This window comes from Camelus dromedarius, chromosome 15 (assembly GCF_036321535.1).
Source record: "Camelus dromedarius isolate mCamDro1 chromosome 15, mCamDro1.pat, whole genome shotgun sequence".
Lineage (NCBI taxonomy): Eukaryota > Metazoa > Chordata > Mammalia > Artiodactyla > Camelidae > Camelus > Camelus dromedarius.
Window position 1 is genome coordinate 51,803,931 of NC_087450.1, and position 17,603 is coordinate 51,821,533.

General features: G+C 38.1%; 1 long non-coding RNA gene and 1 other non-coding gene across 2 annotated transcripts in view; both read right to left on the reverse strand.

The window, feature by feature from the left end:
• LOC116157415 (uncharacterized) overlaps window positions 1-17,603 on the reverse strand; it is a 297,701-nt gene that overhangs the window by 213,038 nt on the left and 67,060 nt on the right. The window lies entirely within an intron of this gene.
• LOC116157555 (U5 spliceosomal RNA) lies at window positions 8,182-8,296 on the reverse strand. The gene has a single exon (XR_004141686.1). It is a non-coding gene; the product is annotated as a U5 spliceosomal RNA (small nuclear RNA).

Here is a 17,603-nt window from a genome sequence, read left to right on the forward strand (position 1 = left end):
TTAAAATTAAACTCATCCTTGGACCTTTCCTTTCTTCATGCCTTGTGTCCCACCTGTCAGCAAGTTATTTTATTTCTAGAATCTAGTCTCTTTTTACCTCCCTGGTTCAACCTACTATCATCATGCACCCAGGTTACTGCCAAAGCCTTCCATCAGGACTCCTTGCTTCCACCCTCTACCTCAAATGTATATTCTATACAAAGCAGCCAAAGATATTTAAATCATATCTTTTAAATTACCATATAGCAAAATTGATTCTTTGGTGTACAGTAGCATGACCATGATCATCCTAGAATCAAATCCTCCAATGGCTTCTTGAAGTCACCACCAGGGCCCTCAAAACCCTATGCAGTCTGACCACCAACCACTTTTCTCCACTCCTTGCTCTAATCCAACACATGGTATGCCTTGCTGTTTCTTAAACCCAATAGTCACTCTCTTACCTTTTCCTCTCCTCTGTCTGTGATGCTCATCTCCTGAATATACGCAGAACTTCTTCCAGGTTATTCACTCGGATGTCATCTTATCAGCAGAGTTTTCTCGAACTATCCTATCTAAAAATGAACCCCCAACTCTCTATGACACATACTATATTTTTCTTTCCTTCACAGCACTTGTCACACTATCTGAACTACTATTTCTACTACCGGGTTATTTGTTTGCAGGCTTATTACCCATCTCCCCTTACTAGTATGCAAGCTTAATGAGAGAGAGCATTTGTTGGTCACTGCTATATGCATTTGTCAAAAATAGAGTATGATTCATGTAGTAGGACTCAAATATATGTGAAATCATTAAATCAACACATTAAAGAATGTTAGATCTAGAAAGGACCACAGCAAACATCAAATTAAATAGAGTTTTTCATACATTCCTCAGCCAGTAGAAAAAGTCAGTCTACCAGTAAAGGAGCAATAATTTACAGATCATTTACAGTATCCTTTACTTTACAATGTAAAAAAAAAAAGTAGATTTTTCAATTTCTAAACTTTAGAAGACATTTAAGTAAGGATGATAATGGACAGCAGAAAATTCTACAAACTAAGGGAAACTTTAACTAATTACAATTTCCTCTGTTCATGTACACATATACATACACACATGACAGTTATCTCAGAGAAGAAATAAAAGGCTTAATGGGCAAGCTACAACCACAAATGACAATAAGGGAAAAGGAGAGGGTGAAGGGAATGGTAGTCTGTTTACACATGCTTAGCTGGATGATAAAGCAAGTTTGTAGCAAAGAAAACTGGTGATACCATGCATGGTAGACAATCAACTTCCTGTGTAGGGAATCTGTGGTAAGAATCTATTTTAGATCAGTCAATTTTCTTTAAACAGGGTCTGTGATTAAGATTCTCTTCTAAGTGGCACTACATACCACTGCCGATCACAATTCTATGAAAAGACTCCATCCATGCAAGTGTAAGCTTTAGAAAAACAAGACCAAATGGGACAATGTACATTCTGATGAGAGCATCAGATTTTACATATACACATGCCACACACACAAACACACCTAATTTCCATCTCTCGTTTCCATAAGAATCCTCTTCTAGATGAATGTTCTACTTCTAGTACTGATGGAGACAATATACTTAATACCTTTATAAGTCACATTATGGAAACTCCCATAAAAAGGGAGGTAAAATGTAATCGGGAAAGAGCAGATTGTAGAAGCAAGGGTAGCAGGTTTGAGGCCAATTAGAAGCATTGAAGTACTTTGTCAAATGTCCACCCACTTTTTTAGTACCCTGAGTTTTAGATTCAAACAGTCTTGGATTCAAATCATGGATCTAGAAACCACCACCCGTGTGACCTTGGAGAACATTCTTAACTCTTAGAGCTTCATATGTCTTCTTTACAAAATTGAGCACCCTTGCTGCCCCCATAAACCACAAGGCCAATGTGAAAAAGGAGTAACACTGGTAAAGAGGCTGGTACAGCTCTTAATATACAGTGTGTTCCCTCATATGTACTGCAGTTCGGTATCAGTCTTGCCAAGTGAGTCCCATTAAAGTGGAATGTATAGTGTGTCACCTGTTCTCCAGTGAAAAAATGATAATTGTATTGTGTGCTTGTTGAGTACTCAATTCTTTAAACTTGATTACAGTTCTATGGCATCTCCACTGGATTTTAATCTTGTTCTAAAACGTTATGAATCTGTTCCCTCCCTCCTGATCTTCTTTCATACTGACTGGTCACTTCAGCTAGATCCTTGCAAATAGAAGAGTTAACCAATTTTACAATCTAAAGGATTTCTATGACGATTTGTGGAAAAGACAGAAAAGAAATGTAATTGTCTTCAGCCAAGGCCACCTACAAACTCACCAGTATATCTCACCAACCTCATCTCATAACACATACTCCTCTTACAAATCCTCACTCTCAACAACCAACTCCAGGTTTAACCCCTTCTCCATCTCTGACCTCATCACACCAACAGGGATCTCCACCCAACTCACCTCATCTGTCATAAGGAAATACGGAATGGTCCATGTGTTTTTTCCAAGTATTCATTTCTCACAATGTCCCACAGAGAACACTCCAAAACAGGGAAACTGACTGCTATGGGAAACAGCTTCTAGCTCCAAAAACTTTTCATTTAAATAAATATACATTTCCATTTCCATCTATCTGTCCAATGAAAGAATAGTTAAGATGTCAGATATCCAATTCTACTAAGAAAATAAAATCAGTACTTGATAATGTGCTTTGTACGTATAAAGTGTTTTAGTGTTAAGAACTATACATAATTCAAATCATTTTTAAAGTAATTTTCTAGAAAAAGCCAAATTGAAAAGAATGGGAAAGACAAGTCTATTATTTTTTGGTTGCTTTTTTCTTTTTCTTTTATATAGGTACACAATTATGATAAAAATATGTAGTTTCCAAGACACATTTTGTTTTCTAAATAAATAACAATCAAATTAACGGTGCAAATCTTTGCATTCAAGAATAAATCAGAATTTTCCTACAAATACTTTAGCCTTGAGGTTGGAACACAACTGTAAATTTCAGACAAACCCAGATTTTTTTTAAATCACATTTCTGGTTAACAGAAAGCAAGAACATGAAATTTTAACTTTTGTTAGCCCAGGAAAATTGTCACAAGCTGGAAGCATTTGTGACATAGGTTTGCTGATGTGAACAAAACAACAGAGGGGTAGCTATTTTAAAAATGCATAAGCACCTACTATGTGCTATGCACTGTGCTGAACAATGCAATGTCAGACCATCCTATCAATTATTTCATTAATGGGAAAATACATGGGAATGCTATCATTTGTCATCTTTAAAACACTTTAGAGTTTACAAGGGACATTCACTATCTACTCGTTCATATATTTTATTTTATTTTTTCCTACTAGTTCATGTAAAGTCTTTATAGCAAGTATTATGTGGTGGGTTGATTGATCCAAAAGACAAAAGAGGATGAAGAATTCTGCTTTGTTCCCAGATGTGGCCTACACAGAGCTTTCCCATGGTCATTTTAAAGCTCTGAAATGTCTCGGGAAGAAAGCAGCATGATGTGTGTAAAAATGTGATCAGAACAAAACAGTCATTCCTTATAATAGATGTATCTGAAAATGATAAGAAAGAATTAAGTAAAAGCCAGTAAAACTAAATCACTGATCCAGACAGAAGAGGCATTTGAACCGCACTTTTAAATTATGGTAAAATTTATTTTTTTTTAATTTTTTTTTTAATTTATTTTTTATCCCAAGTTTAAATCAATAGGTATATATGCTTCCAAGCCTTTAAGAAGACATGGATTCAAAAAGATGTCCAAGATAATTTGACCTCAGCATATTGAGAAAGAGAATTAACTCAAATGGATAGCGCGTACGGTTTCAACCCTCAGACAGGCACGTGCTGCACTCAGTGGGAACTGCGTGGGTGTTAGTGAGGGGAGAACTGGCCTGAAATAATTACAGAGACTTTTATGAACTTGAGCAAAATATATCATTAAATGTTTAGTTTCTACCAAGAACTACAGCTGCCCAGAAAAATCTTCATTCTGCTTTAATTTTGCCGAATGGCTAGGTATCAAACAGAACTCTTTCATGGTTTACTGAAAGTGTTCTTATTTTTTCTGGTAGGTTGGTTCAACCAGCAGTAAATAGTATAAAAAGAAAGAAACAGAAGATAGATAAGATATTGATTATTTACAGAAATTACCTTTTCTATTTTTTGTATATTTTTACATAAAGATTTAACTATTCACTAGATAATTAAGTAATTTATTTACTTTGGTAACTAGCCAGGCAAAAATATCTAAATTCTACTCTTGGAAGTAAGAATTATCTAATCATTCACAAGCTCTTATAATAAAACATTTATCATGAGTCATTAATCCATTAGGACTTATTTTCCGTCTCATCCTTTCACTAGCACCTTACTTTGAACGTAGTCAAGTTTGGCTGCAATTTTTCCTTTTATCATATATCACAGTTACAGGACGGGATGCACCAAAGCTGGATTCCAAAAACCCTGCACTCTGCTTGAACTTGGCATATAGAAACTCAACCACTGACTCTAGGGCTGAGACTCATCCAGCCTCAAGGCCTGAGATCACGCTTGGATCATGGGGTACTAGATGTTTAGGGTTAGGAGAAAAAATGTCTAGGTGCAACATTATCTCGCAGAGATTTAAAATTACTTTAATTCACAGGGCACCATTCCTGTGGTCCTAAGGGTAGGAGTAAGAAGGCTCTCCCTGCATCAGATCTTCTCACCTATGACCCTATCCTCAATCCTTCCACCTTCTAATTTGCATTGTTCTGGTCTGGTAGCCTTCCCTTAATTAATACACTTACACACTACAAAAGAGACCGCTTGAATGTTTCTTAGGCCTGAATAACACCAACATACGTCTGCAGCTTCCTGTTCAATAGCAAGCTACGTTTCCTCAGAAATTACTAATAGTGAAAGAATACAACATAAATAGATATCTGTATGAAATCTGATTTTTGATGACTCAAAAAGGTAGCCAGTGTTGCACTAAGAGAGGCAGAGGAGGAAGTAAAGGACGATTGCACTAAAGGTAAAAAGATTTGCATCTGAGTCCCTTTTCTCTCATTTATGAAAATTACTACTGCTCTGTCCCTGTCATCATATTGTTATAAAACTTAAGCTAGTGTTCAAGAACATATTTTGTAAACTACAAAGCAGCAAGAATATATATGTCATCATTGTAATAATCTCTGTTGATAACCTAAAACTGCAATTTATTGAGCACCATACCTGGATTTATGCTGGCAACTGAAGAAATAAACAGTGGGGATATAGGCCCAAATAAGCCAAAAAGTGCACAGTAATAGCTACATTATAGATGAGGAAACTGAGGGTCACAGAGATCAAGTGACTTGATCAAAGACACACAGCTACCAAGTGGCAAGGGCTGAAATTTCACCTGCAATCTGCTTGCCTAAGAGTCACTAGTTCTTGGGTCTACACTAATGAGATGCATTGTTTCGAAGGCCCAAATTCTCACAGAGGTTAATGGTTCTGCCTCCAGGGGATAAGCTCACCCAGAAGAAACCAAGTAGACTGAGCCACTGAAGAAGCACAGAAGAAAAAGAAACATAAAAAACAAGAAACAGGAAAGAGCTAGGTGCCTTTTCCTTATGAAGAACGAGCATTTGAGGAAAGGTCATATACAATAATTTGAACAAGTTAGGACGTGACATAGATAACCATATTTCCTTGATTCTTTTCAATTTAGAAGATGTACTTTAAATGTTTTGTTTGTTGTTTTCCCAAACTGGGACACAGCTTATAATTGATTATCCAAAGCAATTTGTCAGCAGCTAGACCGAGAAGTAATTGTGAGGACCTTGTCCCCGCTCACTCATCCATGAACACAGCTCATACACAAGTCACCTGTTCATCAGGAGTCACCTCTGGTTAGTAATTCTTATTGGGAACATCACTCACAGCTTCAAACTCAGGTTTAGAATACCAATCGTTATTTAAAATGCCTCAAGAAGACAGTACTATGAAGCAACGTTGAAAATGTAAGTTTGTTACATAAGCAGAATGCTTGTCCCACACCAGGCAATTCAATTAATGTCAATAACAGGTGAGAGTTTCTCAACATTGACCATTTTTTTCAAGCTAGGAAGGCAGCAGTGACAGCAGCAGTCAGGGTCTGAGCCATGTTAATGGAGAGAGAAGCAAGCCCATTACCGGTGTCTTCTGTATCCTCCCAGACAGGACACACTGTCTTTCAAGCATCAAAAATTTGTCAGGAAGATTCTGGCTTCTCTCAAAAGAAGTTATTGAATTTCTAGTGAGAGGTCATTCAATTAAGGGGGGGGGGGAGGAAACTCTGGTCTTCTCTGACAAAACTCTGACAAACCTCAAATTATACCTTCAGTCTTAAAGGTGCTAAGTCAAGATAACAAATATGAGTTGAACAAAGGTAGACTGTCACCATGATGTTCTCTGTAATCCCTAATGGCTAAATTGATTCAGGGGGAAAAGAAAAGTTGTAGTCCTTATTTTCAGGATTAGTCTCAATATGGATGTTGAACCAAAGAGAAAAATAGTATGTGCCACATGGATTAATAGAAAATAACTAAAATAGCACATTTAAGCCATCCTCCCCCAAATGTTACTATTAAATCTAATGATCAATTTATTATTATTGGTATCATAGAGTTAATGATATGTGATTAAAACTATAAAAGTGAATAATCATCAGTACTAACCAGGCATTGTCTTGATTCTTGCTTTTGTCTCCTTTAAACCTCACTATGATCCTATCTGAGAGGCATGTTATTTCCATTTTACAGATAAGAAAACTGAGATTCAGACAGAGATAAAATTCATTTTCACGACCCGGCTGTGAAAGGAGTAATCCAGAATGTTAACCCAGGTGTCTCTCCTGACTGGTTCCACCCCTCACTGACCACACTACATGGGTGAATCTGTCACTGAAGGAGCATTATTTGTCATCTATCTAAAGACGTTCCAGAGCTAAGACAACACGGCTCCCTCTAATAGCCAAGGATGATCCAAAGGATACTGAAAAGACTGAGCTTTGGAGATCTCTTTCATTTCTAAATTATCTGTTTGCTACACCATTGATTAAACTACTCTCTATGGGCCGTGTGTTAAGAACACATACAGGGCTTTCCTGTGTTTTTTTCCAGACACTCTAGGAGAGATTCTTGCCAAATGAAATGTGATATGCCCAGAGAAGCATCTCATGCCTTTTGACAGGGGCTTCTTAGGCACATGGGTTATGTCACTTTTGTTATCTATAACTCTTCTCTCCCACAAGCCCTGATAATACAAAGTAGACAATAAAACAATTAAAGTGGAACTATTTTTCAACTACCTCTCATCGGCAGCAGATCATTCACTCCTAACCTGGCTAGACTGTTCCATCTCACACTCCAATCTCAGCTTATCTATAAAGCAGAGAGAGCCCCTCTCTGATCCCCTCCTTTAGTTTAATTCATCGGTCATTTAATGATATCAAAACCAGACACATCCAAATGTCTCCATTCCCTGACACACTGCAGATGGCCATGCTTCTGGTTTCTGAGGGAAAGTGGCAATGCCAAAAAGGTTCAGAGGCTCAATTCTTTCCTTTTCTCCCCACAGTAAGCTGTCTCTGCGTATTACACGTGCATGTGTGTTTACTCACCCACACCACAGATACACCCACACATATACACCGCATCATCTGTGTGTGTGATCACATTACACCCTTCCCTTGACTGGGAGAGATTAAGTTGGTTGTAGTCACAGGCCTCTGTTTTTGCTCTGTTAGGTTCTCTTGCCTGATGTCTTCAGCAGGGAGATATGTCTTTAAATCATGCATTGTGCAAATTAAGCCAACAGTAGCCTAATTTCCATGTCACCTAGCTAAATATTCCACATATCAGCAGACTACGTAGACATTCCATTCATTCGGCAAATATTTTTTGAGGTACCCCTTACTTCAAGGTCCAGCTTAACTATCACTGTATCACCAAGGAAAAGAAGATGCACCCTCCCCACCCAAACAAAAAGGAACACGCTATTTTCATTTAGCGCAATGGATTCAGCTTATTCCTGAGAGCTTTTCTGACCCAAAGAGAGGAGAGAAATCTGGAGGGAGGGCTGGGGACAGTGATTGTATTTATTTTTATTTTTTTCAACAGTCTATTTTTCAATATCATTATTAGTCTTGCAAGTGTAAGTCCTCAAAAAATTGAGTAAAACTCAAAATTGTTCCTCTCCACAGAAATCTTTAGTAAAAGGAGATAGATCTATGTGATCTGAAGAGAAACCAGATTATAGTGATTTTTTAACACTTTTCATTCCCTATTAGTTGTCATTCTTACTTTTACAAACATTGTTTTTTTCTATGAACATGAGAAATATGGCTGTTAAATGGCAGCTCCTTGTAAACCCTCTACATGCCAGCACAAACAACTAACAATGTAAGTTCCTTATCTTTGTGAAATCTAGTACATATTCAGAAGGGTCCAATATATAGCCTATGAATCCAAATTTTTTAAAGCCAAGTATTTGTAAGACACCTATCAGGTATGCCTGTGCAATGATACAGTCACATGTTTCTCATTAGTTTTCTTCACCCTCACTGAAAAAAATAAATAAACCAAGTTTTTGCTGTGTGTGTGGACACAGTCAATTCACTCAGGACTTTAAATCCTACGTGGCTTGAGATCAGTGGAAGTGACAATTAATGAGGAAATATGTCTTACATCTCGATTTTAGTAAATTAATTAAATTATATTCAGAGGAAACAGGGCTTTGGTGTGGCTGTTTCAATGCTCAGGTGAGTCCAGGCTTAAGGTAGTCCAGGGAAGGGTGTAAGGGGATCACACACTCAGAGCATGTGGTGTATATGCATGTATATGTTGAGTGTATCTGTGGTGTGGGTGAGTAAACACACATCCACACGTAAACATGCAGAGACAGCTTACTGCGGAGAGAAAAGAACTAAGCATCCAACCCTTTTTTTGCATTGTCACTATCACTTGGAAACCAGAAGCATGGACATGCGCACGTAGCAATACACATCTGCACTGTCCTGGTGGCAGGTGAGGAGACAAAAATGTGCCACGGGATCCTGTCTTCTGATCTCCCATGATGAAAGTTTGGAAGTCAGCAGCATGTACTCTTCTCTGCAGGGAGACTTGTAAGGATGCTGAAGGACCAACTCGATAAGTCTCAGAGATTTCCCTCTGAATCTACACTCCAAACTTCTTAAAGCCCATGGAGAGAGTCCACCTTCTTCCCACCTTCTCAGAGTTGATGGACAAGAGAATGGTATGTTTCAGTCTCTGTTCCATGGAGGATAGAGCAGTATCTTTGGAAAAGAAAAAAAAAAAAATGAGATCTGTGACTTTAAGTCAAGCAAAAGCTGAAACCTTGGAAACAGACATTCATATGCCTAAGTTCCAAAAGTCGCAGGGGAAAAAAAAGGGAAAGTGTGGAAAAGAAACTTAAAATACATTCACTTTTCCTTTCTTCCCACTTGTTACACTGTGTTAAAGCTGGCTTTTCTGTCTGTCACTCACTCCTACTCCCATTCCCACTCCCCAGCCATCAACAGTATAAAAGCTCCTCGAAGAGAAGGACCGATTTCCATTCTATCCCTGTGAAATAACTAAGAGTCGATGCTCAGCACATATGTATTCAAATAATGTGTTCGCCAGAAAGGAAAACTTGTTTAAGGTGTTGGGGGCCAGAGTGCCACCAGCACCTAGTGAACCATGAAAACTCATTCTTCACCTCTTGGTCTTGTTTGGGAACAGATGACCTGGAGTTTAGCGTGTCCTGGTCACTGACTAGCCAGGAGATTTTGGATAACTCATTTTACTGTGCTGAGTTCAGAGACATTAATAAGGTTGCCAATCTCTCAGCCTGGGAAGTAGCAGACACGTTAAAAAAGGCCTCAGGTCACTATAATTGGGTGAATTTAAAAATCCCGTGGCCAGAAATCAGATGGAAAGTTAAACCAATGGGATAATGCATATTTGTAACATGAATATGTTCAATACGCTAAAATACATCTGGGGGAATTGTCAGAAATAAGAAGTCACTTACTGACACTTACTATATGCCAGACCCTGCTTGAAGCACCTTATGTATCGCAACTTGTTTACTGCTCATTACGTCCATGGAATGGATGCTCTGCTCTGGGGGCTCCCTTTGTATCTCTTGCCCTATCTGCCTTGCTCTCCTGAAGAGTATCTACTCAACTTTCAAGACTTAGGACGAAAGTCACCTCTAAACTTCCCCTCCCTTCCTCTGTAGCTTCATTCTATCAAATATGGATTTCTAAGAAAACAATGACAAAAACGGTATTACTTACTTGTGTTTATATATGTGCCTCTCTTGTGAGACTATGAGCTCCTTGAGGGCAAAATATATATCCAATTTACTTCTGCATACTCAGAGCTAAGCATAATAAATTTTGCTTGTTACTAATAAATGCTGCTAGATAAATAAATGATTGACCTAGGGCGTTTCTGTTTTTACAGCAGATTTATTGTATTTCAGATAGCCAAGCCTAACATAGAACTCTCTTATGGGCTGCAAAAAAAAAAAAAAAAAATTAAACAAAATTTCAGCCTGTGGAAACCCAAATACATCCAGCCAACAGTATTCGACCTCTGTAAGATATCCCGGAGAACAAATAAAGTGGCAAACCACAAGGAAACTTTACAAGATTAACTACGATCTCCTCTGAGTTTGGGGGAAGAGAACAAATCTGAGCGTACCATCTTCCCTGGGTAACAAGGATATTTTAACCAACACATTTAGGAAGCAGAGGAAGAGGGAAAGAGTGACAGATGGCAGTACACACACAGATGTCTCAGGTGGGGGGGCCTGCATCCCACTCTCTTCAGATGACACACTCCTTGGAAGATTTGGGGCGTTTCATACTTTGTCTACCACTGTTCTCATTTTCCTTCAAGGAGAAAGCCGAAGTGGAACTGTTTGTATCATTCTTTTTCTCTCTTCTTAAAAATTAAAAATCTGCGTATATTCGAGTGTCTATAAATAGAGAAAATATAAGCTCTTTCTTGGGGCTGAGTTAATCTTGCCTCTGGATAAGACGTTAAAAGAAAGGTGATAATAGCCCCAGCTGATGACTTTGTTTATAACTCTTCTGTCCCTAGAAAAAGACCACCTGCATTTCTCTTGTATCAACACACAGACTGAGCCTGGGGTGGGGAGGCCCACGACCCAGAGCTGCAAATCTTTATCCTGTTACCAGCATTTTTTTTTTCAGGCTAGGCAGTGTGCTGAAGCCTTTATTTGACTTGTTCAAAAATCCCAAAATAAAAGCTATGATGAAACCCTTCCAAAAACACATTTTTGGAGAGCATGTAAAGCCTTTGATAATCCTTTCTTCCCTGTAAGATTAAAAGTATGTAAATCGCTGAGCACGGTGGTGGACCTGTCCAGGAAGTGGAAGGCGTCCTCCGCCCAGCTCCGCAGGTCCCAGGCTGAGAGGCCGAGGCTGGCCACATTGTTTGACACGAGGGTTAGTTTTCAGATAGTGAAATTTCAGTTGCCAGGTGCCAGAGGCAATTTATCAGACACTCATAAAATAAAGATCAAAAAGCCCATCCGTCTCCCAGTGCATCTGGGATCTAGGAAGGAACACTCACAGCCCTCGATCCTTTAAACAGCTCTCACTTAAAGAGCTTGATGTTTATAATAACAAGAAAAGGAGAAAGGGGTCAGGTCAAATTCTGCCGAATAGCAGGTGTTGTTGTAAGTGTTTTGTTCTCTCTCTCTTTTTTTTTTTAAAGTAATCTGAAAGAATATTGAGCTGCTCCAGTGGATGCCCTCCATATGCATTTAGTTTTTTTATATGTTTCAACAGAAAATGTGACCTGAAAATCAGACAATAAAAAGCCTTTAACTTTTAAAACAAGTTTTTTGAAAAACTTAATGGGCTAAATTAACTAAATAGAGGGAATCACATTTTTTAACAGCGTTACTACATGGTATCATCTGAGACTTATAATACACTTGCTAACACAGTGATTTCGAGAGACAGTAATTAACAACTGGTAATAACACTTGCAAATATATTAGAACTTTATTCTTTATTATCCTCTTGAGGTGCCAAGGGATGAGACTTGCCTGAGGTCATGCAACATGTAAGTGACAGAAACACCTAGACCCTGGTCCTGGGACTCTGGACCCTCCACTCTCCCCTCTGGTGCTCCCTGCTTTGCCCTGAGTGGTCAACGCTGGGCGCATAACCTGCCTCAGTCTTTTCCACTGAATTGAAATTAATACATCTATATTTTTGGTTGGTTAAAAGCCAATTTAGGGGAAGTTATTTAATTAAGAAATCCTTACCTTAAGTCCAAACTTTATTATTTTCCCATTTTGTGAAGCAAATGGTATGATTTTATGTTAGGGACAATGTACACTTGCAAACAGTCATTTTACTCTTTTAGTGTTTACGGCATAAAATTCAAAGCTAAGTATGTTGCCCACTAATATTAGGGCTTGGATTTCTTGGTACTGTATTCTTCCCTGTTTCCTTCTTCCCAACTTGCCACTTTATGCGTCTTTTTCTTTCCCCTTATGTCTCTATTTCTCTCTCTCCCTCCTCCTGTTTCTTCTTCCTCTCCCTCCTTCTTCTTCCTCCTCCTCTTATCCTTATCCCTCTCCTTCTCCGTCTCCTCCTCCCCCACCTCTATCCCTCCTCCTCTTCCTTTTTCTTCTTCTTTTTTCCTTTTTAATCTTGAGATATACTTTTTTTTTTTTAATTTGTGAAAGAGGTGAAAAAGGTAGAAAGGAAGAGAAGTAGGAAAAACAGAGGGGAGGAGAGAGAAAAGAAAACAGAAGGGTGAAAAAAGAAATCGGAAAAGATACCATGAAGGAAAACATAAATAAAAAATCAAAAATGTTAAAACCTAGCAGGGTCTACAAGTGTTAATCGAATGCAAAAGTTCAAGAGTATTGAGTACTAAAGAGAAAAAGTGGGGAAATTGAAGTTCTTAGAGAAAAAAAAAAAAGATGGCTTATTATTCCTGGAAAATAATCTACCATTATTCTTATTTCTAGTCTTTCTAATCTGTTCATTAAATATTTTATCTCATTAAAATATTTGTATATATTCAAAGAAATAATATACTGTTGCAGATATAAATATAGATTTTCAGAGCCAAGAGAGGGCTTTATTATAATCACAAGATTTCAGCAATGAATAGAGGAAAACAGCCAGAGTTAAACACGAATCCTCAGTGGAAATAACGCAGTTTCAATGTCATGCTTTGACCTTGGAAGAGTGTTGACCCTGGAATTTAGATCCACAGACAACATTTCAGATATGTTTATAAGAGAAGAAAACAGTAGGTATTTGGCAACCTTAGACATTCATCAGTAGGACTGAAATTACAAATTAGCCAACAACAAAATATTATTTTCCAAGCATATTGGACACAAGAGAAAATAAATCGAAGATAGCTTGTCAGACATCATCTTAGGCTGGCTCTGAAACTCACACATGGGATCATTAATTCATGTGTTTGAGGAGCGAGAAAACTTAGAGGTTCTTAGGAAAGATGTTTTTCTTAGCCCAGAGCCCTTCCTAAATGTCACAGTTCTTTGGCATCCTTGTGGAGATTGTATATCTTGGGGACTTTGAGAACTACTCCCCCAAAACTCACACTTGCTGGGGAAATGGCAATTTAAGGCTTGATGCTGATGGGCTTTAAATCAAAGGATTCCTGCTCAGTAGTTCAGAAAGGAATGGTGGTGCCACTGGGATTTGTCTTGTGGCCTTAAGACCCAGCTCTTGCCAGTGGGGCTGGCTTGCAGGTGAAACAGTTCTAAGCTGTCTGGGGGGCCCACACCAAAGCCAGAGCACTAGAATAATAACAAATCGCTCTTATCTGATTACCTGCTTCACAACCTGATGTACATATGATTAGCAGCCATTCAGAAAATGGATCATTTTCAAGTTCCCTGGAACTCTAGGAGAGTTTACCCTCAGTAGTCACCATTCCCAAAGACAGACAAATCAAAATTTCTATGGAGATCAACACTCATTTAGGAATACAGATGACACCCCAAAATTGGAAAACGTGGATGACTGGTGATCTATGACTTGAGAGTATCCTCCCTGATGGTTCATTTTTAGAAGCAACTGACATATAGATAAATCAGCGTGAACCTGCCCAAATCACTCATTTATAGTCTGACTTTGCATAACCCCTGATCATCACTATTAGATTATCATTACTTTATATTTGTGCACATAGACTAATGTGGGTGGAATTGTGTTTCCCGAAACAATATGCTAAAATCCTAACCCCTAGTACCTTGGAATGTGAACTTATTTGGAAACAGAGTCTTCAAGGAGGTAATCAAGTTACAATAGGGGCATACTTTATTAGGGTGGGCCCTAAATGATTTACAATGACTGGTGTCCCTAAAATAAGGGCATCTGAAGATACAGGAACTCAGATGTACACAGAGGAAAGATGGCCTTGCAAAGACATAAGCAAAATTTGATGCTGCCAAAAACTAAGAAATCCCAAGGATGACCAGGAACCTTCAGAAGCTAGGAGATAACCTCAGAATGTTCAGAAGCCAGCCTTGCCAACACCTGGGTTTAAGACTTTCAGCATTTAGAACTATAGGAATAAATTCCTATTGTCTTAAGCTACCCAATTTGTGATACTTCGTCACAGCATCTCTAGGGAACTAATGCATAGACTAGGAAGCACCCTGACACTGAACATATGATATGACTTATTACAGCAAACTCCTGGGATAAACAGAATCACAGATCTCATCATCTTCATGGCCATGCCCTCATTTCTGTAGAATGTATGCTAGGCACTCAGCTCTGCATATTCCTAAACTAATCCTTATCACAACCAAATGAGAAAAGTATTATCAAGTCCATTTTATAGAAATTGAAACTGAGGCCTAGAAAACTTCAGTAATGTGGCCAAGTTCAAAACCCTAGTAAGTTGTAGAGCCAGAATTCGAACATGCTTTTTGTCTAAATTGGAACCATCAGCTCTTAAACATTATTTTAGAACACTCCATTACACCAACTCAAAAGTGAGAAGAAAATTTAGCACATTAGCACATTATTTTATGCCAGCCTCCTCATTTTATAGATGAAGAAATGAAAACTTCTGTACAGTAGATAAATTTTACTTAGAAACACACAACTTACTCCACGATGCTAACATAGGTCTTTGGTCCCTTGTTCCACTACATCATGCCAAGGACACTCTTTCTTCCTACACCATTAACACTCTTCAGTTCATTCTCTTCTGTTTAATGCATACTACATTTATTGGAGGATTAGGGCAAGTGTTAAGAGACACCAATATAGGAATCCTCGGCCCATGCTTCTCAGACAGAGTGACACAGGGCATACAGCGATTACTTCTGGAAAGTCTCCACCGGTCAGTTAGCTTCCCTGAGCCAGCAGTTCTTTCCTTGCTTTCTGTTGCTACCTGTGCTTCTAAGATATACCCATGGCTGATACGAGACAACAGTCCCCACTGCTTGTTAGAGGACTCACAAACAAACTAGGGAGAGTCAATGCATGGACCAAACCTACATTACAGCTTTAACACCACAAGAGTGAGGCGTTCTTGGCCCATCAAGTGTTCTTGGTGTGACCTAACAGGATTGGCCATCTTCTTCTGTGATATGCTTCCTGTCAAGGAGATGTGTTAAGACAACTTGAAGACCAAGATGGTCCACGTTGCTGAGTTGCCGTAGTGTTCTTCTTGCTCGGCACACGCCTAGAACTCTCCTCGGGAGAAACAGTAAGGCACACATGCCACGTGCTAAGGAGACTAGTGATGTAAAGCTTTGACAACTATAGCAAAATAATTTTTCTTTCCTATAGCACATTCAGTATTTCAATAATTTTTAAAATCGTCGTCAACTCTGAATTATTAATTCCTCTTCTAGGAAATAAGTAAAAATATAGCTGTGTAGCCCTGGACAAGCTGCTCATCTCTCTAAACATCAGTTTGCTCATTTGTAAAATGGGGATAGTAATCAGCTCAGAGGGTTATTATGAGGATTAATTAAGATAACCCATGCAAAGGATTTAGCAGTGTACCTAATATACAAATATATTTTGTTTTATTTATATAAATATGAAAGAAGATGATGATGACTATACTAAGTGAATCTGATAAATCAAACAAAGCTTTATATGAAAAAATATTCATTGCAGTGTTATATATGACAAAATGGGAGAAATGGGAAGCAATTTAATGGCCCAAAGTAGGGAATCAGTTAAAAATCTTTTGTACCAGAACCTATGTATTTTGGCTTGAGGCATAAAATTAAAAGAAGCATTGCTCTTGCACTTGAAAAATCTCAGTCTGGTTGAGAAGATGAACATATAAATAAACAAGTTCAAAACAGGAGACTCGAACCGGGGATGGAGGTATACAAGGATACTATGGGAGCCCATAAGAGTGACATTCAAAGCCCGAGGATGAAGGGATGATTTAAGAAGGGAACATGTTATGCCTCTGTTGAAGGCAGAGTCAGTACCCTAGGGCGCAGTCCACTCCTTGTAACGGTCTATAATTCTTGAATGAAGAATGAAATTGAATGAAATTGTTAAAGTATATTGAGTGATCCAGAGTTATATTTTTTGTTCGTTGTTGTTCTAAATCAAGAACATTTACAGTTTTAAAATCTGGACAGTAACTTCCTCCACATTTAAGTAATAATTTCAGAGATTATCATACTAAGTGAAGTCAGTCAGTCAGAGACAAATATCATATGATATCACTTACATGTAAAACCTAAAAAAAAAAAAAGACACAAACAAACTTAGGTACAAAACAGAAAAAGACTTGCAGACATAGAAGACAAACTTATGGTTACAGGGGGTGGAGGGGAGGGGGAAGGGTGGGATAAATAGGAGTTTGGGATTGGCAGATACAGACTACTGCGTACAGAATAGATAAACAACAAAGTCCTACTGTATAGCAGAGGGAACTATACCCATTAGCTTGTAATAACCTATAATGAAAAAGAATATGTATATAAATACATAGGTATAGTTGAATCACTATGCTGTGCACCAGAAACTAATACAACATTGTAAATCAACTGCACTTCTATTTTTTAAATGGGGGGAAAAAAAGAATAAAGAAATTACCCAGCCCATAAAAACTAACAACCCCATCCCCTGGGGCTGCCTTTCTTCTTTGCCCTCCTGAGAGGGCCCACATTCTGTCTATGGCATGTATATTTATCTTCTGGAGCTGCTCTCATTTTTCTGAGAGAGAAGATCCCATTCTCTAGGGCAATCCTCCTTCTGAGATGGACCACATTCTGTCTGTGGTATGTGTATCTCCCTGAATAAATCTACTTTCACTTTAAAAAATAAATATTTATAAAATCAAATAAATACCCAAAATTTCCTAATTAATCTCACAAAAATATCTAATATGATGTGTTTCCATATACTCGCCACAAAAAAGAAATACATTTACATTACACCTAAAGAATATAAAAACTAGAGAATTCTCCTAGCTACAATCTCTAGCATAGCTAGGAAAAACAAAAACAAAGAACTAAACACGTTCAAATGAATGAATCCC